The following is a 24744-nucleotide window of genomic DNA, read 5'->3' on the forward strand; positions in this document are numbered from 1 at the left end:
ACATGCAAGCTTGGCTAGCATTTGATCATGTTATGCTGAACCTTCTGAAGACTGAACTCCTTCTTATCACCCCTTCACAGTTAGACCCTAGGCCAAGAATAGATGGACTCTCTACATTTTGTAAACTGCAGCCACAAAATAATTGAATGAACACATTTTCTCCAGATAACCCTCAACATGAGTTTGAACCTTTAAGTGCACATAAATACAACAAATAGAAGGACTAATCAACATTTCTGACATCTCAGAATAGCAAACATTAATTCCAGATTCAGATTTTGAACATATATTACAATCTCTTGTCATCTGTATACTCGACTTGGTAATTCACTACTCATTAGAATCCATTACATGTACCTCACCTCAATAAAGGCTAGCCTCAGTGCTTCAGTGAAATTGACCTCAGGAGTGATACACTTTGATCACATTATCCAGTGCTCATCTCTCTCAACTGGCTTACGGAGTAAGCTACATGCATAATTAGAGTAACCTGTTGTACTCACAAAGCCTGCCACAGAAGCACCCCAAAACTCCTGGCTCAGAAACTCACACTATCCAAATCATTACACCTAGATGTTCCAAGGTAGTAGTACTCCCAGAGTATGGAACTTGATCCTTTCAGAGATAGACAATAACACCTCTTTTAATGCATTGATGAAAAACCTAAAAATAACTTCAGTTTAAGAAATACTTATGTAAATAGCTGCTTACTGTGAGAAATTGAGTTAATGGCTGACTGGGGTGTAAGCCCTGGTGGTCAGGCAACAGCTACTATGACTTGCAGGATGGACCACAAAAGTCTCTAAATTATCCTGTGTTTAACCCTGGCTAGCTTGGCACAAAAAAACAGTCAGACTTAACTTAGAGGTAATCTGTAAAGTATTTATGCAGCACACAAACAGTACTAAAGTGAAAACACAACAATGGAAAAGTACCACATCAATTTAGAAAAAGAGAGTACATTTTAATATTTTATTTGACTCAAAAATTACAATCGAATCAGTAAAACCGAAGTTATGAATACATTTTTAAAGTTTTTACTGAAATCTACCGCCTAAAGATCAAAGTGCCAATACGAATATCTGGTCACGCAAGGCCAGAACAAAGCCAAAGGTTAACTTGAACTGCAATGGAGCATGGTTCAGATACAAGGAATCGTTGGACCAAGTCAGCGCTAACCTTCAGACTTAAAAATGTTCTGAAGAAAAATGTCTGAGAAAGTAGAAGTTCAGCCAGGCAATGTTGCAGAAGTGTCCGAGGAGGGAGCATCATCATCAGATGTCCATGGAGTGAAGCTGTGGAGCTACCGAAATGGAAGATGAAAATCTTGTATTTTCATTGATATGACCACTGAAGGCCCTGATTTTATATTAAAAACAGAACTTTGGACTATACCATTGTTCTGACCGACTTTTTCGGCCCTCCCTTGAGGGAAGATGATTGGAGGTGACTTCAGTCTACTATCATTCTAGTGCAAGGATTAGAACCGTAGACAGGGCCTATTCACAAGGTGTATTAATATAGTTCCGTACCCTTTTCTTTAGATCAGGGCTTATAAACTTATGTTAGGGGATAGATTCATTAGTATTAGTGATTATCCATCCTTTTGCAAGAGTGTTAGTATATCTTCTATGGAGTTATGCTTATTTTGGGCCTTGCAGGCCTCAAACGGGAGAGACTCCATCTTTCTTTCTACCCCGGCAGCTTGAGATGCTTTTAGGTCAAATGTAATGTTTTAGTTACGAGGTGTTGTTCGCTTGGAGAGAACCGGCTCATGCTGGCCCTTATCGAAAGACTGTATTTTTCTCCATTCCGAAGACACAACATCAGGCCGGCCGGCTGGGAACGTGTCCTTGGTACGGGGAGGTACAAGAATTTGGTGGGTGGCAGGTTACTGGCCATAACTTTCCATGAAGGGCTTCCATATTAGTAAAAGCATGAGGCAGTTAGTGAGTCAGTCCGTAGGCGGCAGCTAGCCGTTAGCATCAATGCCATTAACTATTTCTAGGCAGACAGTCGCCATTTTGAAGTCCGAGGAAGACCAAGAAGCTGATACTCTCTTACAAAGATTAAAGTTATTTTAGCTGGAGCAGCTGGCGAGCTTTGACCTTTCAGATCAGAGCATTCCGAGTGAAGCAGTTAGCCAAGAGAACGAATACCAGAGTGGCTGAAACTGAGTTATAAGATCGAAGCCAAGAAGTGAAGATGGTCCGAGATTGAGGGGAGAGAGGAGTAGTGCAGAACAGCCAGAGAGAGAGACAGCAGCTAATGAGAGGAAGGTTCCAGTGACTTGACTGGAAGCAGAGAAGACAGAGCATAGCGGTGCAGACGTGTATCCGTGACTGCAGAAGTGTGACCTTAAGACGAGCAAAGGCACAGACGAGAAGGGAACCTAGATGACTGCTGAATCCAGACTTTACATTAACCAGGTGACGTCGACCTTTTTTCCCCTAGTGTGCACATTCTAACCTTTCATTTTTCTTTGCAGGCTATATGTTATAGTATGGTATTATGTTGTTATGATTATTGTAATAAAGTACCCCAGTTATTAGTGAACCAACATGTGCCTTTTATTCTTGTGCAATCAGGGTAACCTGTTCTTCTAGTCAGACATTGTTTTCGTGAACGGACGTGCTTCCCGGTCAGGTAAGGAGTAACTGAGCAATGAGGGAGAGAGGGGCCCCTGAAGTGAAGAATAGGTTGTACATCATCTAATTCGGTAAACCGTTGTGTGATCTATAATATTGTAGTATCATATCCCTAGTAGATAATGAAAGATTCCTTCTAACGGTATTCATAGAAAAGTGATCGTCATTGGTAAGCGGCGTTATACCCGCAGGATTGCGGCTTGGAATGTAAGTAAGAGAACACCAGGAGGGAAACTGGTGTCTATACCTGCAGGATTGCGGCATGTTATACCCACAGGATCGTGGCTTGGGAGGGCACTTATTGTGGTCAGTGTGTAATCGTAGCTAATCAGAACTGCCATAGGGTTGATTAGTCTGGGCCCAAGCTGCCGCGAGACTAACTGGTGTGAGAGTGATATTATAGAAAACTTGTGCATGTACATTGCTAATTCCCCCATCCTTAGGTACAAGACATAGATACCTGTTGTAAATAGGTCCTGGGGAGGGAGGTGATTACGTTCCGGCTGGGTTGGTGGTGCTCTGAGGAGCTGATTCTATCTGGTCTGAGAATCCGGTCGTTACATCTGGCGTCTCGAACTGTTTATGAAGCCTGTGTGCGCTGTATTGTTTTGATCTTGTTGGTTTGCGCTCGGCTCGTACGTGGTTTATTTTGTATATTATTTGTTTATAGTTGTGTATATCTTTTTGGTTTGTCAAAATGTTTTCGCGAAAGTCGAAATCTACTTTCAAGTTGCCTGTTGAGATTCCCGTCTGGGAATCAACGCCTTACGAGGCCTTGGCCCGTGAGTGGGCCGATTCTACTGGTTTGAGTGAGAATTGGACTTCTTGTTTGGAGCTGGTGGAGCCGGCTGATGTGATTTCTTGCTTACAAAAGGCACCAGTAGTGAAGGGTGAGGAGCTTCCTGTTTTAGGACGCAGAGGTTGGATTGTTTTGACTGCGTACAGGATTGCACATGAGAAATTTTTGAAGTTACAGCAACGATTTGTGGATATGGAAGAAAAGTTTGTTGAAGTGCAGAATGCGCATACTCTTTTGCGATGTCAAAATAAATTGCTTGCCGACAAACTTGAAACTTATCAGACTATTGCCGAAAGGGCTGCTGTTCGCATTGCGAAATACAAATATAAGCATCATCGCGGTCGTGTTTGTAAACGGAAGGTGCGTCTAGTTGTGGCGAAAGCTGGACTGGACTGGAACCCCGATGAATGGCATGGTAATATCTGGGACTCAAATGATTCTGGTTCCTCGGCTGAGGAGTCTGACAAGCGCGAGTCTTCTCGCCCCGGACGTGACTGTATGTCTACTTCTTGTGACACACGTCATGATTCTGGCGACCTTGGTCGCTCTTCCCGTTCTAATGACGTTTCTCATTCTGATTGTTCCTCTAAATCTATGGATCGGGCTTCTTTGGATGCCCATCCGGAGGTTTCTGCGCATCCGGTTTTTTGTCGGAAATTGCAACAAGCTCCTGGTAATCCGAATGGTGTTCATTTGGATAGTATTGAAGATTTTACTCAACAGGAAGTTAGTGACATTTTGCAGCGTTTTCGACAACGGCCTGGTGAAGCCTTACTTACGTGGATGGTACGCCTTTATGAATTGGGCGCTGCTGGTATCATGTTAGATGCAAGGGATGCCTTGAGATTTTGCTCTTTGAGTTCCGATTCTACTGTACAAGATCATTTTCGGAATTTTAATGGTGCTGGCCAGATTAGTCTGCTTCAGTTAGCGACTGATGGCTGTAATCACAAATACCCGACTGAATCTGATTGGCCTGTGAATGACAAGCCGTGGTACACCTTACGCGATGCATCGCAACAGCTGAAAGAGGAGGTGATGAAAACTGCGATTTTTCTGAGCACTGCTGACAGGTTGTTGGATTGTTTGTTGACCTCTTCTGTGCGGAATCGCATTATCCGTTCTTCCCCTGTTGCTTATAAGCAGGTTATGATGACTTTGTTGATCAATCAGACAGGCAATCCTTCGTCTATGGGGCTTGAATCTGTCCGTCAGCTTGGTGAGTTGGGTGACTGGTTTAAACCTGAGAGACCGTCCAGACCCGAGGGTCGTACTGCTGGAGATTATAAGTTCTCTAGACGTGATATGTTTCTTGCACTGTTGGATGATGGTGTGAAAAAGGAAGACATTGATGGTGAACCTAATAATTGCTTGTGGGACATGTTTTGCAAGCGTGGTTTGGATCAAAAAGAGGGTGCCCGACATGTGCGGAAGAATGATTGTGCTCGTGGATGTTCTGATGACAGTGGAGACGACAGGCGTCGTGATGATTCTGATCTTCGTGGTGAACGGCGGTATGAGCGTGATGTGTCCCCTCGTCGTGCAAAGGAGAGGGGGCGAGAGGGTGAAAAAGAAAGGGGGAGAGATGATTATGTTCACAACAAATATAAAGATGAAAGGGATCAGTCCCCTGAGTTGAGGAGAAGGGAGGATCGACACAGACTTTCCGATCAAAACTCACAGTATCATACAGATGACAGGAATCCATTTTGTAATGGAGATGGATATGAACACGATGTTTTGATACCCAAGAAATATGAGAGTATTTACCCTGATCTGTCCTGGTTGGCAGAACGCAGTAAAAATGACTAGGAAATAGGTCAAGCTCCAGTACGCAGGTGGGCTCACAAAGACAATAGACCCTATGTAGATATTGAAATTTTTTGGAAACATCGTAATATCCAAAGGGCCCGAGTATTGGTAGGTACAGGAGCGGAGGCCACTCTTATTCATGGAAAATCAAAGAAATTTAAAGGCCAATTTTTCACAATTACTGGTTTAGGTGGAAAAGAAACCCCCGCAGTGCAAACTGCACTTGAAATGAGAATAGGCAGAATTCCCCGAAAAGAATATTCTGTATTAGTTGTGCCACTCTTGGAATACATAATTGGAATTGACATTTTGAAAGGAATGACTTTGCATTTGGATGACGGCTGTTATCAATTTGGAACTAAACATTATATTTCGTCCAGACCCGTACGGGTTGGTCGCTTAAGAATAACCCCCCATAAAAATCCCCCAGGCTACAAAAGTTGTTTCTCAGAAGCAATGCCGTATCCCAGGCGGCCATGAAGAGATTAGTGCTACTATTCAGGATTTGGTTGATGCAGGAGTTATAACTTCGGTTACTTCTGCCTGGAATAATCCCGTTTGGCCCGTGCGTAAAAGTGATAATTCTTGGCGCATGATTGTTGATTATCGCGAACTGAACAAACATATACCCCCTTTGACTGTTGCAGTACCAGACATTATTACTTTAATTGAAAGAATCCAAAAGCATCCAGGTACATGGTATGCGTCCATTGATATTGCTAATGCTTTCTTTTCAATTCCGATTGCCCCCAAGTGTCAGGAACAATTCAGTTTTACATGGAATGGACGTCAAATGACGTTTAGAAGTCTTCCCCAAGGCTATGTAAACAGTCCCACGATCTGTCACCGGCTGGTGGCGGAACATTTGTCTTAAGTACCTGTACACCCGCAAATCCAGATATGTCATTATATTGACGACATTTTGATTCAAGGTGAGACACAAGATCACGTTCAAACCCAATTAGATCAAATCCTTGAGTGCTTACACAAGAAAGGTTGGGAAATCTATCCCGATAAGTTACAAGGTACATCTCAAAGTGTAAAGTTTTTAGGCATCAATTGGCATGAAGGTCACAGAGAGGTGATTCCACAGGTGAAACAGAAAGTTCTTGATTTTGCAGTCCCAAGAAACAGGAAGGAAGCCCAGAGCTTCATTGGTTTGTTTGGCTTTTGGCGCCAGCATATTCCACATTTGAGTCAGATATTGGCCCCTTTATATCGAGTCACTCGCAAAAAGAATGTGTTTGAATGGGGTAAACCACAGCAAGATGCGTTCAATTTGGCAAAAGAAGCAATTCAGTATGCTTTGGATTTGTGGCCTGTGTGCGATGGTGATGTGGATTTGAATGTGTCCGTGCAAGGTCTTTATGCAAATTGGAGTTTGTGGCAAAACAAGGCAGACAAAAAGTACCATTAGGTTTCTGGACCAAAAAGTTACCTGAGGCTGGTGAGCGTTATACACCTTTTGAGAAGCAGTTGCTTGCATGTTACTGGGCTCTGGTGGATACCGAGCAATTGACTCTGGGACATGATGTGATTTTGAGACCTGAAATTCCTATCATGCAGTGGGTTTTGAGTTCGCCGAAAACTCATCGAATTGGACATGCTCAAGAGGCGAGTGTGATTAAGTGGAAGTGGTACATACAAGATAGGGCACGTGTGGGACCGAAAGGTGTAGCATCTTTACATGAGCAAGTGGCGCAGGCGCCATCGATTGAGACTGAGAGTGATTGCTCCATACCTGTGGTACAGGAATCTCCTGTTAAGTGGGGTAAGCCATTTGATGATTTATCCGTGGAGGACAGAAAACATGTGTGGTTTACGGATGGTTCAACAAGGTTCATAGGAGAGAAACGGCATTGGAAGGCGGTGTCCTATAATCCGATCACACAAAAATTGCTGAGTACAACTGGTGAGGGAAAGAGTAGTCAATTTGCTGAATTATATGCAGTTTACCAAGTTTTGAAACAAGAATTACCTGGCACATGTCATATTTTTACTGATTCCTGGTCCACTGCTAATGGACTGGCGGTCTGGTTACCAACTTGGTATTCTCATAATTGGGAATTGCATTCAAAAGAACTGTGGGGAAAAGAATTATGGCAAGAAATTTGGGAAATGCTCCCACAGAGTACTGAGACAATCTTTCATGTGGATGCTCATACCCCGATAGAATCCCTTGACAAATTCTTTCATAACATTGCAGATGAGAAATCTAAAATTGCTGAGGCAGTGGTGGACATGCAAGATTCTGATTTGGCGGGATTGGCGAAATGGGCCCACCAGAAAGCAGGACATTTTGGAGAGAGAGAGACTAGCAGGTGGGCCGCCGATCGAGGAATTTATATTCCTTTAGGTTTTATTAAAGATACCATTTTGCATTGTCCCATTTGTCAACATTCCAGACAACGAAAAGTACCACAAATTGTTAGAGGTCATTTACATCGAGGAAAATTGCCTGCTCAAATTTGGCAGATTGATTATATTGGTCCACTCCCTATGAGTAAATACTGCCAATACGTTTGTACAATTGTCGATACATACAGTGGCCTTTTAGTAGCCTTTCCCTGTAAACAAGCTACCCAAGTGAATACCATTAAAACATTGGAATTGATTATGCTCTACTATGGTGTTCCATTTCAAATTCAATCTGACAATGCATCCCACTTTCGTGGAAGATTGGTACAGGAATTTTGTGTGGAAAATAACATTGAATGGGTGTTTCATATACCATATTATCCACAGGCATCAGGCCTTATTGAGAGAATGAATGGTTTGTTAAAAGAACAATTACGAAAATTAACTGACAATAAATATAAGAATTGGAGAGATTATTTGTTTCAAGCACTGTTAATATTAAATAATCGTCCCTTTTTGAATGCTGAATCTCCATTAATGCATTTGTTTCCTCCAGCTGTTGATGCAAAGCCCAATTCCATTGCCAATACTGTAATGTACTGGGAAATTTCCCCCGCAGCACTGGCTCCATGCAGAGCAACACCAGGTTCCGCAGGCTTGGACCTGCATGCCATGAATGATACTGTGATTAAGAGCAGAGACCGAGTTATCATTGAAACTGGTGTTGGTGTCTGTATACCAACTGGAAATTTTGGACTGATTGCCCCTAGATCGGGCCTGGCCTTAAAAGTCATTCAAGTACTCGGTGGAGTCATTGACAGTGATTATCAGGGAGAGATTAAGGTTCTCCTGCTGAACAGCAGTGAGGTTGATTTATCGATTCAAAAGACCGACCGAATTGCTCAATTGCTAATTATGCCTGTTTTCAGTGGTGAGATTCAAAAAGGCACTGCCCCAATGTTGCTAACTGTACGAGGACAGAAAGGATTTGGCTCTACGGGTAATCCGGGAGCGAGAATATGGGTGCAATCGCCTAAAAATCCCCCTGAACAGGCTGAAATTATTGCAACCGGTCATGATAATACCATTCTAGTATTGAGACCAGGGAAAGATAGCTGGGAAGCTGTCCCGGCTGACAAATGTTACCTACGAGAATAAATAATGCCTGTATTTGATTTTCTTTTCAGATCATTCACTGGACTGCTGCTGCAGGATGTGCCGGCGTTGGACTCTTTTTGGTCTGCTACGTCGGGAGAGAAGGAAACCCACAGACTTTGGTTGATTCGAGAACCCGAGTACCGCGTTCCTTTGCTGCGTGGGATTCATCATCTAACTTTTGGACTACTTTAGCTAAACGAGTTACCAATTCTCCACATTTTTGCCTGACACCGATGCGTTCGGTGACTGACATTTTAGCGACCTGTTTGGTTGCTGTCCCCGCTTCGTTAGATACGTTAATGCATATCTTTAACATATCGAATGCCCGTCCCAATGTAATCCTTGGTGATTTGGCCGCACACGAATATTGTCCTTTATGTACTATACTTTCAGATTCAACGCCCCCAATTCATTCCCAAATTATTACACGTAATATCACCCTAGGAGATTTGTGTTTTTTCCTTACCTGTGATCCCACTGCAATTACTGAACGTATGCGCTTGAAGCTGAGGGCGGCCACTTCTTTTTCCGCTCATGAACGAACTTTGTGCTCCCGAAGATCTCCAAAATCATGTACTTCTGTTAAAAATAATATGACTTGTAAAAGCTTAGTAGTTGCCCCTAGCCATTATCGTACAATGTTGTTACCTTCTGGCTGGCTCTTTTCTTGTGGTAACACTTCCTGGCCCTACATTCCTGCAAACATTTCCGGAGGCCCCTGTGCCATCACTAGACTAAGCTTATTGATGTTTTCTTCACATCCTAATACATATTCCCGTGTTGTTCGTGATGCTATGGTGTTACATGAGGACTGTGATTCTTCCTTACATCTCTACTCCAAGTCTGAATACCTTAGTTTGGCTATTTCGATTATTGGTGTTCCAGCATTGGCCGTCTATAATGCTAAATCTATAGGGAAGATGGCCTGCTGGATGGTGAAATCTATTAATCCTACTTCTACAATTCTATCTGACATGTTATTGGACACCCAGGGTGAACGCAGAGCTATCTTACAGAACCGGGCTGCCATTGATTATCTTTTACTCAAACATGGACATGACTGTACTGACTTTGAGGGTCTTTGTTGTTTCAACCTATCAGACCATACTAAATCCATGCAGGCTCATATTGATAAACTTCATGACTTGACTGAAGAGGTTAGAAAACACATTGACCAGGGCTGGTTTGACTGACTCTTCAATTGGTTACCTGACTTACATTTTTTACGACAGATATTAGGGGGTATTATGATTGCTGTTAGCATTTTAGTAGCTATTTGCTGCTTTATTCAGTGCATTCCTTCCCTACTCCAATACTGTAGATTCGGCACGAAGAATAGATCAGATAGTTTTGTTTCATAATATTCCTCCACAGATGTGAGTTCCATTTAACGATTGATTAATAGACTGAAGTCAAGGGTGAAGTGTTCTGACCGACTTTTTCGGCCCTCCCTTGAGGGAAGATGATTGGAGGTGACTTCAGTCTACTATCATTCTAGTGCAAGGATTAGAACCGTAGACAGGGCCTATTCACAAGGTGTATTAATATAGTTCCGTACCCTTTTCTTTAGATCAGGGCATATAAACTTATGTTAGGGGATAGATTCATTCGTATTAGTGATTATCCATCCTTTTGCAAGGGTGTTAGTATATCTTCTATGGAGTTATGCTTATTTCGGGCCCTGTAGGCCTCAAACGGGAGAGACTCCATCTTTCTTTCTACCCCGGAAGCTTGAGATGCTTTTAGGTCAAATGTAATGTTTTAGTTACGAGGTGTTGTTCGCTTGGAGAGAACCGGCTCAGGCTGGCCCTTATCGAAAGACTGTATTTTTCTCCATTCCGAAGACACAACATCAGGCCGGCCGGCCGGCTGGGAACCTGTCCTTGGTACGGGGAGGTACAAGAATTTGGTGGGAGGCAGGTTACTGGCCGTAACTTTCCATGAAGGGACAAGCTTCCATATTAGTGAAAGCATGAGGCAGTTAGTGAGTCAGTCCGTAGGCGGCAGCTAGCCGTTAGCATCAATGCCATTAATTATTTCTAGGCTGACAGTCGCCATTTTGAAGTCTGAGGAAGACCAAGAAGCTGATACTCTCTTAGAAAGATTAAAGTTATTTTAGCTGGAGCAGCTGGCGAGCTTTGACCTTTCAGATCAGAGCATTCCGAGTGAAGCAGTTAGACAAGAGAACGAATACCAGAGTGGCTGAAACTGAGTTATAAGATCGAAGCCGAGAAGTGAAGATGGTCCGAGATTGAGAGGAGAGAGGAGTAGTGCAGAACAGCCAGAGAGAGAGACAGCAGCTAATGAGAGGAAGGTTCCAGTGACTTGACGGGAAGCAGAGAAGACAGAGCATAGCGGTGCAGACGTGTATCCGTGACTGCAGAAGTGTGCCCTTAAGACGAGCCAAGGCACAGACGAGAAGGGAACCTAGATGACTGCTGAATCCAGACTTCACATTATCCAGGTGACGTCGACCTTTTTTCCCCTAGTGTGCACATTCTAACCTTTCATTTTTCTTTGCAGGCTATATGTTATAGTATGGTATTAGGTTGTTATGATTATTGTAATAAAGTACCCCAGTTATTAGTGAAGCAACATGTGCCTTTTATTCATGTGCAATCAGGGTAACCTGTTCTTCTAGTCAGACATTGTTTTCGTGAACGGACGTGCTTCCCGGTCAGGTAAGGAGTGACTGAGCAATGAGGGAGAGAGGGGCCCCTGAAGTGAAGAATAGGTTGTACATCATTTAATTCGGTAAACCGTTGTGTGATCTATAATATTGTAGTATCATATCCCTAGTAGATAATGAAAGATTCCTTCTAACGGTATTCATAGGAAAGTGATCGTCGTTGGTAAGCGGCGTTATACCCGCAGGATTGCGGCTTGGAATGTAAGTAAGAGAACACCAGGAGGGAAACTGGTGATTATACCCGCAGGATTGCGGCTTGGGATGTAAGTAAGAGAACACCAGGAGGGAAACTGGTGTCTATACCCGCAGGATTGCGGCTTGTTATACCCACAGGATCGTGGCTTGGGAGGGCACTGATTGTGGTCAGTGTGTAATGGTAGCTAATCAGAACTGCCCTAGGGTAGATTAGTCTGGGCCCAAGCTGCCGCAAGACTAACTGGTGTGAGAGTGATATTATAGAAAACTTGTGCATGTACATTGCTAATTCCCCCATCCTTAGGTACAAGACATAGATACCTGTTGTAAATAGGTCCTGAGGAGGGAGGTGATTACGTTCTGGCTGGGTTGGTGGTGCTCTGAGGAGCTGATTCTATCTGGTCTGAGAATCCGGTCGTTACATCCATTTACTGCTGAAAGGCAATATTTCTCTCCATGTGTTCCTACACCAGGTGTGTCAAGCAGTTTGTTGCTTACTTTCCATCCACGTTAAAGAACAGTAGGTGTCACAGCACCTGGGCTAATGTGCTGCATAGCTAAATACATATAAGGATCCAAAGGCAAGACCGATTGTATTGCAAATGCTTGTTATACCCTGGTGACCTTCTTCTGGAATGTGGGAGAAGTATCTGGAAGCATTCTTAGAAGATCATGGAATTTCCTGGCTCCCTTGCCCTGGCTTCAAGCTGGCAGCAGTGACAATACAGGGTCATTAGGCCTGTTGTGAGGAGACAGAACACAGCACATTTAAGGCGCAGGTGAGGAAGTTCTCAGCTCCGCACCCCCTCATTCTGCCAGTTATAAACTATTGAGGTACACCTATTCCCATTATTGTTTGACTGTCTGAGAGTAATTCACAAAGTCTAACTGCCAGCTACACCCAGTCATGTGGCCCAAAACAGGCTGCAAGCATAAACGGCTAAGGGCAGACAATTCAAACTTTTTAAAAGTGACATTTTCAAAATTGTAAGAAAAAATCCAGTTATACCATAAAAGAGGGTTTACCATTAAACTTCCATAGGTATGGAACATGATATGTTTGCTTCCTCCCAATTACGAATTACAGCGTATTAAATGTAGTAAGGATTCACCAATGTTATCCACAGTAGTGAAAAACAAATTTAGAAGTTTTTCTCTAACAGGACATGTAAAATGTAATCGTACATGTCCTGTCTTTAATTTGCATAGCACCCTGTGCTGTGGGCTACCCAAGGCCTACCTTAGAGATGACTTATATATATTAAAAGTGAGCTTAAGGCTTGGCAAGGGGGTTTACATGGCAAGTCGATTTGGCAGTGTGACACTGCATTCAGGTTGAAATGGCAGGCCTGGGACAAAATGTAGAGTGCTACTTCGGTGGGTGGCACAATAAGTGCTGCATACCCACTGGTAGTGTTTAGTTTACAGGCTTGGGCATAGGTTATTCCACTCTACAAGGGACTTCCAAGTAATTTAAATATTCCAATTATGTATATGCCAATCAAACCATGTTTAGCAGAGTGAGACTAATCACTTTAGCACTGACTAGCAATGCCGGGGGGGGGGGCAGAAAACCCCACTAGACACAGGGATTCAAAATGTTAGTGCATGGGGGCCAATCACTTGGGCAAGCATCACACCCCAATTTTCTTGTAAATGGAAGCGTCCCCTTGGGCAAGGTTTATTTGCAAATGTGGACATTTTGTATCGGCTGTTTTCTGCTCCCCCTGGGGACAGATAGGGCCAATTTGGAGGATCATCTGCCCCCATGGGGAACAGAGAACACAACCACAGCAGGGATTTATAATGTTTGTGATTGTTTGTGCATGGGGCGATCAGTTGGGCAAGGATCACTCCCTAACATTTTTCTGATACTTGTGGCCATTTCCTGCCTTACCACAGGGGCAGATCAGCCCTATTTGAAGGCCTATCTGCCTCTGGGGAGGCAGAAAACTCACTAGCACCAGGTATAATTATATATTTATGTTTAAGGGTGGCCCCTTGGGTAATGGTTGCCCCTATTTGTGCTAATATTTTTTACAATTACTTTTGCCCATTTCTTCCCCCTCTGCGAGCAGATTGGCCCTATTCTGAGGTGGCAAACAACCCACTAGACTTAGGAATGTGCATATATTTATGTTTGGGGGTGGCCCCTTGTGTAGGAGTTGTTCCAGTTAGATGGGGCATCAGTTAGTATTAACTTTTGGCTGTTATTCTGTCTCCCTTGGTGGCAGATTAGCCAGTTGGGTAGTGACATTGCGATCAATAATGTTACTTGTTTTATTTCTTGTCAATTGTGATTGTAATGTTTTATATCTCTTTTTTATTCAAGCTCATGAGTTTTGCTCCTTTGACTGATGTTCCAGGTTGCTGGTTCATCACTGTTAGTTCTGCATTTTGTCTAGTTGCATGTGTTTGTTGAGGGAAAGTTGTTTGCATTATTTACTTTATATTAGTTTAATTTCTCTGCATTAGGTGTGTTTTTGTAAATGATATAATAATAGCAGTATGTTTAGATACTGTTGTATTGTATGTGAAAATCTTTTTGTATTTCTGCTGATGTGCATTTTTTTGTCTAGTGAGTAATTTTTCATTTTGTTTTCTAGTGAGATATCATTGGTTTTTGCTGAGTTTCTGCAGAGTAGGTGCTGGTGAGTCTAGCTGTCTCTGATAAATGAGTCATATAGTTTTTGAGTATATATAGATCTTTGTGATAAAGCCACACTTTGTTTATGACTTATTTTACATAGTGTTGGTTGTTGGTGAATAGTTTGTGAAGTCTCCTTTCTTAGTAAAGATTATGACTAGCCACAGGATGACTGCTGAGAAGGTTGGTGATATGCTTTTTGAGTCTTCCTCTGACCATGATTATGAGACTGACTCTACCTCTGAGGCAGAGGAAGGAGTGTTAAGATTCTGGCATTGAATTCTTCTGTCCAGGAGGAATCATCGGATGATGAAGCCACTCTCAATGTAGGTAATGTACCTGTTCTAGAGGAGACTATTGATGTACCAAGGCATCTGGACTGTAGCCTGGGGCTGCAAGGCTTCCCATTGGAAGAGCTGACCTGTGGGTTGCCCCAGACATGGTGCAGCCTGTGTTGCCTGACTTTACTCGTGTCCCAGGGACTAGAGTGGATACTGCAATTCTTTTGCCCATACATTTTTTCAGTTGTTTATGGACAATGTATTTTTGGAGGAGATTATTGAGCAGAGTAATTTGTATGCTGAACAGTATTTGAAGGACAACAGTCCCGGGCATGTAATGAGGCTACAATCTCCCTTATCTTGAAATCGGGAAAAGATCCAACAATATGTGAGTCATACAGACCAATTTCTCTTTTAAACTCTGATTACAAAATCTTTACAAAAATCTTAGCAAATAGGCTATCAAAAACTGCAAGTAGTGTAATTCATGAAGATCAGAGAAGTTTTGTAAGGGAAAGATAACTACACGAACTCACGTATGAGCGTATAGGCGTTATCGACTTTGCAATAACATTTGATATCATTTTAGCTATAGTTACATTAGATGCCTCAAAAGCTTTTGATAAGGTGAGATGGTCTTATGTTTTCACAGTACGAGAGAAACACAACTTGGAAGACAATTTCTGTAGAGCAATCTGGTTAATCTATGAGGAACTGGTAGCAAGGGTCCTGGTAAATGAAAGAACATCCTCTCCCTTTAAAATTTTCAGAGGTACAAGACAGGGCAGCCCTCTCTCCCCTCTTTTGTTTAATTTTTATATGGAGCCCTTTACTTTTAAAATTAGACATACAACTGATATTCCACTATTTCATCAGGGAGACTGGGTCAGGAAAGTTGCGCTATGTGCGGACGACCTTATAGTCTACTCTTCTGATCTGGATAGAGCCTTACCAGCAATTTTAAGCATAGCAACAACATTTGGAGAAGTGTTCGGGTACTCAGTGAATGAAAAGCAGACAGATGTGATGGTATGGAACCATGTAGAAAGTAATCCCTTAATAAAAAAAGAGATACAATATCTAGGTATCAGGATATCGCAGGATATACATGCAATTGCAAAGAATAATTCAAAAAGGGTGTTTAAGGAATGAAGTGACACTGCAATCAGGTTGAAATGGCAGGCCTGGGACAAAATGTAGAGTGCTACTTCGGTGGGTGACACAATAAGTGCTGCTTACCCACTGGTAGTGTTTAATTTACAGGCTTGGGCATAGGTTATTCCACTCTACAAGGGACTTCCAAGTAATTTAAATATTCAAATTAGGTATATGCCAATCAAACCATGTTTAGCAGAGTGAGACCAATCACTTTAGCACTGACTAGCAATGCGGGGTGGCAGAAAACACCACTAGACACAGGGATTCAAAATGTTAGTGCATGGGGGCCATTCACTTGGGTAAGCATCGCACCCCAATTTTCTTTTAAAGTCAGGAAAGTTGCGCTATATGCGGACGACCTTATGGTCTACTCTTCTGATCTGGATAGAGCCTTACCAGCAATTTTAAGCATAGCAACAACATTTGGAGAAGTGTTCGGGTACTCAGTGAATGAAAACCAGACAGATGTGATGGTATGGAACCATGCAGAAAGTAATCCCTTAATAAAAAAAGAGATACAATATCTAGGTATCAGGATATCGCAGGATATACATGCAATTGCAAAGAATAATTTAAAAAGGGTGTTTAAGGAAGTTACTAAACTAATGAAGAGTTGCATTAACCATCTTAGGTAGAGTTAGTTTAGTTAAGATGTCTAATCTACCAAAACTCACCTTTATATTCGATTCCATACCTCTCTATTTTGAAAAAACTACCATACAGAAAATACAACAGGACATAAATTCATTTATCTGGACTAATAAAGGGGTTAGAATCTCTTGGAAAAATCTACAGGTGAGAAGGGAGGCTTAACCCTGCCTGACATTCAATACTACGCTTGGGATTTCCAATTAAAGAACTCTAGAATGCCTACAAAAACTCCGGACACATCTATGTTAGGTCGAATCTATACAGCTATGTTAAAGGAGTGCCAGGTAGACTCAGACGGTTTTCTTTTTAAATTTGGAGAGCCCAAAAAAAAAAAAAAACTTAAACTGAAGGTGCTACAGTCAGCGGTAAGATTATAGTCTCGAATCAGACGTCTTATGAAATTGGATTATTATTCATACTGTGCCCCCATCTGGGAGTCACCAGGTACCCCAGAGTGTCTTAAGGACAAAATGGCAACACCAATCAAAGTCGCTGACATTAAAATCTAGGCGTCCTTGACAAAAGAAGGCAAATTAATATCTTGGCACAATTTAAATAAGATAAGGGCAGGGACCCTCTCTAAATTCAAATATTTGCAACTGAAAAGCTGGGAGCAAAGCAAAAAATTTACATTAGGAATGAAAAATTCTGTGGAAGATCAACTGGTAACTAAACCACCAGGAAAAAAGGAAGCAGCACTATGGTACTGGCATATACACAACATCATGAACAGAGAGTTCACTTTAGCAGAAGATTTGTGGGGGAATTACTTGCCGAGAGAGAACCTGCAGAATATCTGGCAAGTATCTATGCGCACACTTTACCAAATAGTTAAACATGCTTTTTTCAGCAGAAACCACCTGTTTTCACTCCACAGGGCATCACCGGAGAAGTTATCAAAGATGGGGAAAGGAAGTCAAACCAGCTGTGCTAAATGCGGGCTTAAGGATGCCTCGGATGTACACATGTTTAGCCAATGCCCCGCAATTGGAGATTTTTCGAGCAGAGTGGAAAATGGACAATATCAGGTATATTGGGACGGCATATAAAGGTAAGCCTCCTCCTGGTTATTTTTGGAGTTGCTGATGAATACACAAGCAGTATTAGAGACATGTTGTTTTATGAAATGCTTCTAGCCAGGAGAGAGATATGACGAAAGTGGGTGAGCAATATACCACCACAGCATGCAAAATGGTTGGAGTCTCTCATATATATGTCCAAGATGGACCTATCTGGAAAAAAGTAATAAAGAAAGCCTTCTGGAATTTCTTACAGCTATGGTTGGAGAGCACAAAAGGGTTGCTATAAGTGTCTTACTAATACCCTAAATTACGCAAATAAGATCTGAAATAATGTCCAATGATTACACCGGCTAATAAACTCTAGTACTGCTATAGGGTCTGGCCACGTCCTCAAAATTATAAGCAGTTCCGGTGTTAACACTGTGTAAGAGAGAAAGCTATAGAAGGACGGGTGTCTATTATAGTATGCCCATGAATGGTCAGTATCCTCTTTTGAAAATAAGGGCAGACATAATGGTCTCCTTGCTTTGTCTTCCTTTCTGAGGTGAATGAGGACAAAAGAAGAAAAAAAAACAGTGCCAGGCCTCACTTTAGAGCTACCAAGTGGACTCCCACAAATTTGGAAGATTTGAAGAAGTTCTTGGGTTTAACTTTTTTGATGGGATTGATAAGTAAGCCATCAATGTCTTTATATTGGTCTACTAGTCCCTTGATGGCAATTGCTACATTTCTAGCAATCATGAGTCATGATCGGTATTTGCTTCTGCTTCAGATGCTGCATTTTGTCAATAATGTTTTAGCGTTGCCATAAGAGCACCCTGATTGTGATCGTGTTTTATGATCCAGTCTGTTCTTGATTACTTTGAAGATCAAGTTTCTGAGATCTATGCTCCAGGGATTGAAATATCTGTGGGTGAGCTTTTGGTCTTGTTCAAGAGCCGCTTGGATTTTAGGCAGTACACACCTAGCAAGAGGGCACGCTATGGAATTAAGATTAGGCCTGGGCAAAGCTCTACAACACGCTTGCGTAGTTTGCGAAGTTTCTGCTACTTCGCACTATGCAAATTGCACGTAGCACAGTGCAAACACACGTAGCCTAGCATAGCGTAGTGCTGCGGTAATTTTTTGCTTACTCGCGTTCCTCAATGTCAAGTTGGTGACCGCGAGCAAGCAAAATGACATCCTGGCGAGACTTTTTCCTCTTTAACGATCAGCAACATCAAGTTGCTAATCGGGAGCATGGAAAATAAACCTCCTGGCGAAATTCTCAACGCGGGGAGGTCAGGTTTCTCTTTGCGATGTTTGCATAGGCTCGCGACCGCATGAGATGAGAAACTACTGGTCCGCGTTGAGAAAGTTGCCGCTCGAGTAAAAATCTAACCGAGTGGCAGAAAACTACAGCTCACACTGTGCAAGATGCCGAATGCTTGTCCTCACTGTGTATTTTCAGGGTGTACATCGGTAGGGTTTCCAGGACTGACCCCCCTGAGATATTGCAGTGCATTGCTTAGTGAGGAACCTCTAGCTGTGAAGTTTGCAGAAAGGAGAGATGTCTACATGCTGACTACCATACATGCTGAAAGTAAGTCACCTGTGACTGTTTGGGGTCAAGTTGCTGAAGTGCACAAATCTGTGTACATTTTAGACTATAATAGGCACATGGGTGGTGTTGATGGCGTAGATCAGAGATTGGAACCTTACACTGCTCTGTGTAAGGCTTACATTTGGTATTAGAAGTTGTCTCTCCATATTTTCCACTTAGCAACCTTTAATGCTTTTGTTGTGTTTAAGAATTTCTCTCCTGAGTCAAGGATGACGTGTTAAGTTTCAGGAGTCTGTGATAGGCAGCCTTGTTGTAGTGAAAAAGGTAAGTGTTCCTAGAGTTGGAGTGGTGGAGGATGTGGCTAGATTGAAAGATTGCCACTTTGCTGATCAAATTCCTCCCGCGCCCACAAAAGACTTTCCCAGTAGGAGATGTAGAGTCTGTTGGCAAAGAGGTATGCAAAAGGAGACTTGTTGTACTTCCCTGCGTGTCCTCCTAAACCTGTACTGTGTATGCTTGCTTGTTTTTTAATGTACCATGCGTGTGGAGAAGTGTGGCTCAATGATTAGAGCTGCAGACCCTGATGCAGAGGTCTAGCCCGGGACCAGGGTTCAATTTCCCACCTCGGCGGGTCTTGGGCTCAAAATTCCACGGACCTGATAATTCTCACCTCGTGCCTATTCCAATCATGGAGTCCTACTCTGCAACTCTGGGCAATAGCTTGCATAATATCCACAATGGCCCCCACAATGCTAAGGATGCCTGGCCTCCACCTTAGGGGTGCCCAGGAGTATACGCCCCACAGGGAAAGCCATGATGGGTTCCACAGCGGTATTCGAACGAGCACCTTGAGACCCTTGCGGGTGAGTAGTGCGTTATACAAGTATCAATTTAAAGTGAACTGCCTGGTCTCTATTGTATTGTAATTGCATTTATATAGCGCTTACTACAGCTGATGAGGCGTCAAAGTGATTTTTCGGCGAGTAGCACGCTACTCCGGGACCAATAAAGGATTAGTGTTGAATTAGTATAGTGAAATATGCAAGTACTTTTTAAGTGGTGGATAGGTTAGTCAGTTATTTGGATTTGAAATGATAGCAGAAGGATAGAGGAGGTAAAAAGGTTTGTATTTATATAGCGCTTGTTACCCCTGATGGGGTGTTGAAGTACGCTACTCAGGAAGCCCATAAATGATTAGTGAGGAATTAATATGGTGAAATATGAAAGTAATTTCAGTGGTGGATATTAGTCAGTTATTTGGAGTGAGTAGGATAGCGAAGGGATAAAAGGGGAACAAAGGTTTGCATTCCAATAGCACTTGTTACCCCTGATGGATGTTGAAGCCCTTTTCTGGCGAGTAGCACGCCACTCCGGAACCCTTAAAGGATTAGTGTTGAAAATTAGTATGGTAAAATACGAAGTAATTTGAGTAGTGGATATGTTATTCAGTTATTTGGGTAGAGAAGGGTAGGTGGCGGGATAGAGGAGGGAAAGAGGTTTGTACTTATATAGCGCTTGCTACCCCTGATAGGGTTTTCAATCACAAGTAGCAGCTACTCTGGAACCCATAAGGATTAGTGTTAAATTAGTATGGAGTGGAGGAGAAGTGTGGCTCACTGGTTAGAGCAGGCAGACCCTGAAGCAGAGGTCAGACCTGGGACCAGGGTTCAATTCCCGACGCGGCAGGGTCTTGAGCTCAAATGTCCATGGACTCGATAATTCTCGCTTCGGTGCCTGACCTAATCATGGGTTCACACTCTGCAACTCTGGCCATTAAGCTTGCTTAATCTCCACAACGGCCCCCCGCGGCGGGATGCCTGGCTTTCACCTTGGGGATACCCTGTAGGGGCTATCTCACAGGGAAAAGCCAGGACGGGTTCCCAAGGTAAGCGCGGAGACACCCCTTCGGGGGTCGATTCAGGCGCTATATAAGAAACATAATAATAATAATAATAATAATGGTGAAAAATGAAAGTAATTATGTTGGTGGATATGTTAGCCAGTTATTTGGATTGAGAAGGGTTGGGGAGGGGTAGAAAAGGGAAAAGGTTTGTTTTTATATATGCGAAATAGTATCGGTGAATATGGAATTTGAGAAGTAAACATGTTATTCTCTTAATTTTGGTTGAAAAGGATAGTGGAGGGATAAAAGCGGAATTTTTTAAAATGTGTTTTAGGTCTTAGCAGTAGGAGGAGGCTTTTGGATGAGTAAAAAGGAGTTTTGGAGGGGAGGAGTCAGAGGGAAGAGTTCAGAAAGGTTTGTTTTAGGAGATCTGTATAGTAAAAGAGGTGTCAGATGATACAAGGAGGGGTAGAGTAGGAGAGAGTCTAGAAAGACTTATTTTGATGATCATAGTAGTGGTATGGGGCTTGGAATAAATGAGACAGTGGATGTGGAGGATATATTGATAGATGTATAGGATGAGAGATAGGGTAGTGCATTGGAAAGAGTAGTAGAACGAAGTTTGAGAAGAGTCAGAAGGTTGGGCTAGAAGATATATTGAGTGATGTATAGGCTGAGAAATAGGGTAGTGCATTGGAAATTCTAAATTAGAAGAAAGTGATAAATATATAGATCCATAAGTACATTGGAAGTATATAGATACATGAAGGAGGTACGTATATGTAGATTAAATATATTGATAGAGGCACAGGATGAGAAATAGGGTAGTGCATTTGATATGCTTTTCAGGAGAAAAGTAACAGACAGAGAGATCCAAGTACATGGAAGGTACATAGATGCACATTAGGCACATGTAGACCAAAGATGATTTTTATTTATTTATTTATTTATTTATTATTATTGTTATTATTTATTTTTTCTTTCAAAAACATAATAATTCTACATGTAGCAATACACAAAGATAGATACATATCTATACTGAAAACAAATGCTTATATACAGAGGGATATGCTGTAAATATTTGTTTACGTATGGTGCTTATGTGGGGAAGAGCCAATTCTTGAGTAGTAAGTAATATTTTATTTGTACATGATTAATTAAAATCTTTACAAAAATATAAAATACCAGTAGCGACATTAAAAACCAATCTGTAGATAAGATTAAAAAGAACACAGCATGCTGTGAACAAATCAAAGTTGTCCTCAGGTGCTAGTGAAGAACTTCAAACAATATCAAGTCTTTTTCTTATTGAGTCAAAGAACTTCACGACCTGGCAGTTAATTTTTGTGTTGCTGGAGGTAAAGCATAATATAACTGCCTGCCTACAGGTCCGAACAGCGCATATACATATCACGTGGACAATATCCTCTATGCCAGACGTGCACAGGCGACACTGTTGCGAAACGGGTGGTCTCACCCAAGGGGGCAGGTGTGGCAGTATCGGGATAATGCCAAGGCGTAGTTTTAAAAACTTTTTTTAACTTGTATTTTCATCCCGATATTAAGGTATGCTTGTTTGCTAAGTTTTTTTTTCTTCAATCGCAGAGATAATGGGTGCTGAATTTTTGGCCAGTTTTTAAAAGGACTGGAGTTCTGTAGACATTTCCCAAATGTCAGACAAACCTAGGACTTCAATTGATTCAAAAAGATAAGCTCGACGTGGGGGTGCCGTAGTAGCTCAACCCATATGTTGGCATTTAGGCAGTCGGCCTCTGCATTGTGGATTTTGCGCCAGCTTGCTACGTACGCACTCCGCCTTCCTAGAGTTTGTCTGATAATACCGAATTCCAAACGAATCTGGGCAGGGGAGACATATGTAGGAAGGTTGAAGATGGCCCTTTAGGAGTTGGCTATGACTGTGTCCAGCAGTACGGCATCCTTCCCATGAAGTGATTCACTCCCATATGTGAGCGTTGGTTGTAGTTTCGCACGCAAGATTTCAAGGAATGGTTTTAGTGTGAGATCAGGGAGTTTTGCCTTTAGAGATTTTAGTGCCAGGTAAGTCATTGTGGCTTTCCCTCGGATGGAGTGGAGTTGAGGTCTAGAGTTGTTGTTTGAGTCCAAGAGGACACCCAGATATTTGTATGAGGCTACCCTATCAAGTTTTTCTCCATTCAGGTACCAGCAAGGATTCCGTTTTTTTCTGTAATTGACCGTCATTGCCTTTGACTTATGAAGATTTATTTGGAGGGCGTTCTTTGCTGAGAAGGCACAGGTTGCGTTCAGGAGGTGCCGGAGACCTACTTGAGAGCGGCTTATCAGCAGTAGGTTGTCGGCATATAACAGATTTCAGAGGGTGATTTTCCCTAACTTGGGTGCATGATTGAGGCATTTGTCTAATTCTGCAGGCAGATCCGCTAGAAAGAGATTAAATAGGATGGGCGCTAGTAGGTAACCCTGTTTTAATCCCTTTGTCGTCCTAATCGGCTTTGAGACGTGTGTGCCTGCCCAAAGCTTGATTTTAATCCAGGTATTGTAGTGGAGCAGTATTAGGACATCTAAAAGAAGCACTTCGGAATGTCCCAATTGTAGAGTTTCTGCCAAAGTTTGTTGCGATCCACGTGATCGAAGGCGGCAGTGTAATCAATAAATGTAAGGAATAAGGGTGACTTGGCTGCTTTTGCTGCACTCATCAGGAGGGACAGAGCCATGATGTTGGTTGTGGTCCCTTGCGGTACAAAAGGGGATGGTAATGGACGGAGCATCTGAACCAATCAAACACTCACACCCAGTCAAAATGCCACTGGATTAAAGCAAGCCGGGCTGAAGACGGCTGGAATGCCAGGAACCAGTCCTCGGAAGCTTGTTTCTGGTCCAGGGAAGACATGGCTTGACAGTTCGGGCTGGACTGTTCCCATGAGGCACAGGGTCAGACTAATTTGCATATAGTCATGTCTGAACTGGGGAGGCAGAATGGGCTAAAGAACGGTGATGGATTAAACCCAGATCTTTTGACTGGGTGTGAGTGTTTGATTGATTCAGATGCTCCGTCCATCACCACCCCCTTTTGTACCGCTTTTAGCCGCCATAAGTGTGGCAGGGTATGCTCAGACGTGAGTCCCTTGCTCACTTTGCCACTGGATTCAAGCAAGCCGGGCTGAAGACGGCTAGTATGCCAGAAACCGGTCCTCGGAAGCTTGTTTCCGGTCCAGGGAAGACATGGCTTGGCAGTTCGGGCTGGACTGTTCCCATGAGGCACAGGGTCAGACTGATTCGCATATAGCCATGTCTGAACTGGGGTGGCAGAGTGGGCTAAAGAACGGTGATGGATTAAACCCAGATCTTTTGACTGGGTGTGAGTGTTTGATTGATTCAGATGCTCTGTCCCTCACCAACCCCTTTTGTACCGCTTTTGGCCGCCTTAAGTGTGGCAGGGTATGCTTAGACGTGAGTCCCTTGCTCACTTTGCCACAGGATTCAAGCAAGCCGGGCTGAAGACGGCTGGAATGCCAGAAACCGGTCCTCGGTAGCTTGTTTCCGGTCCAGGGAAGACATGGCTTGGCAGTTTGGGCTGGACTGTTCCCATGAAGCACAGGGTCAGACTGATTTGCATATAGCCATGTCTGAACTGGGGTGGAAGAGTGGGCTAAAGAGCGGTGATGGATTAAACCCAGATCTTTTGACTGGGTGTGAGTGTTTGATTGATTCAGATGCTCCGTCCATCACCACCCCCTTTTGTACCACTTTTGGCCACCATAAGTGTGGCAGGGTATGCTCAGACGTGAGTCCCTTGCTCACTTTGCCACTGGATTCAAGCAAGCCGGGCTGAAGACGGCTGGAATGCCAGAAACCGGTCCTCGGAAGCTTGTTTCCGGTCCAGGGAAGACATGGGTTGGCAGCTCGGGCTGGACTGTTCCCATGAGGCACAGGGTCAGACTGA

This window comes from Lissotriton vulgaris, chromosome 4_1, assembly GCF_964263255.1.
Source record: "Lissotriton vulgaris chromosome 4_1, aLisVul1.2, whole genome shotgun sequence".
NCBI lineage: Eukaryota > Metazoa > Chordata > Amphibia > Caudata > Salamandridae > Lissotriton > Lissotriton vulgaris.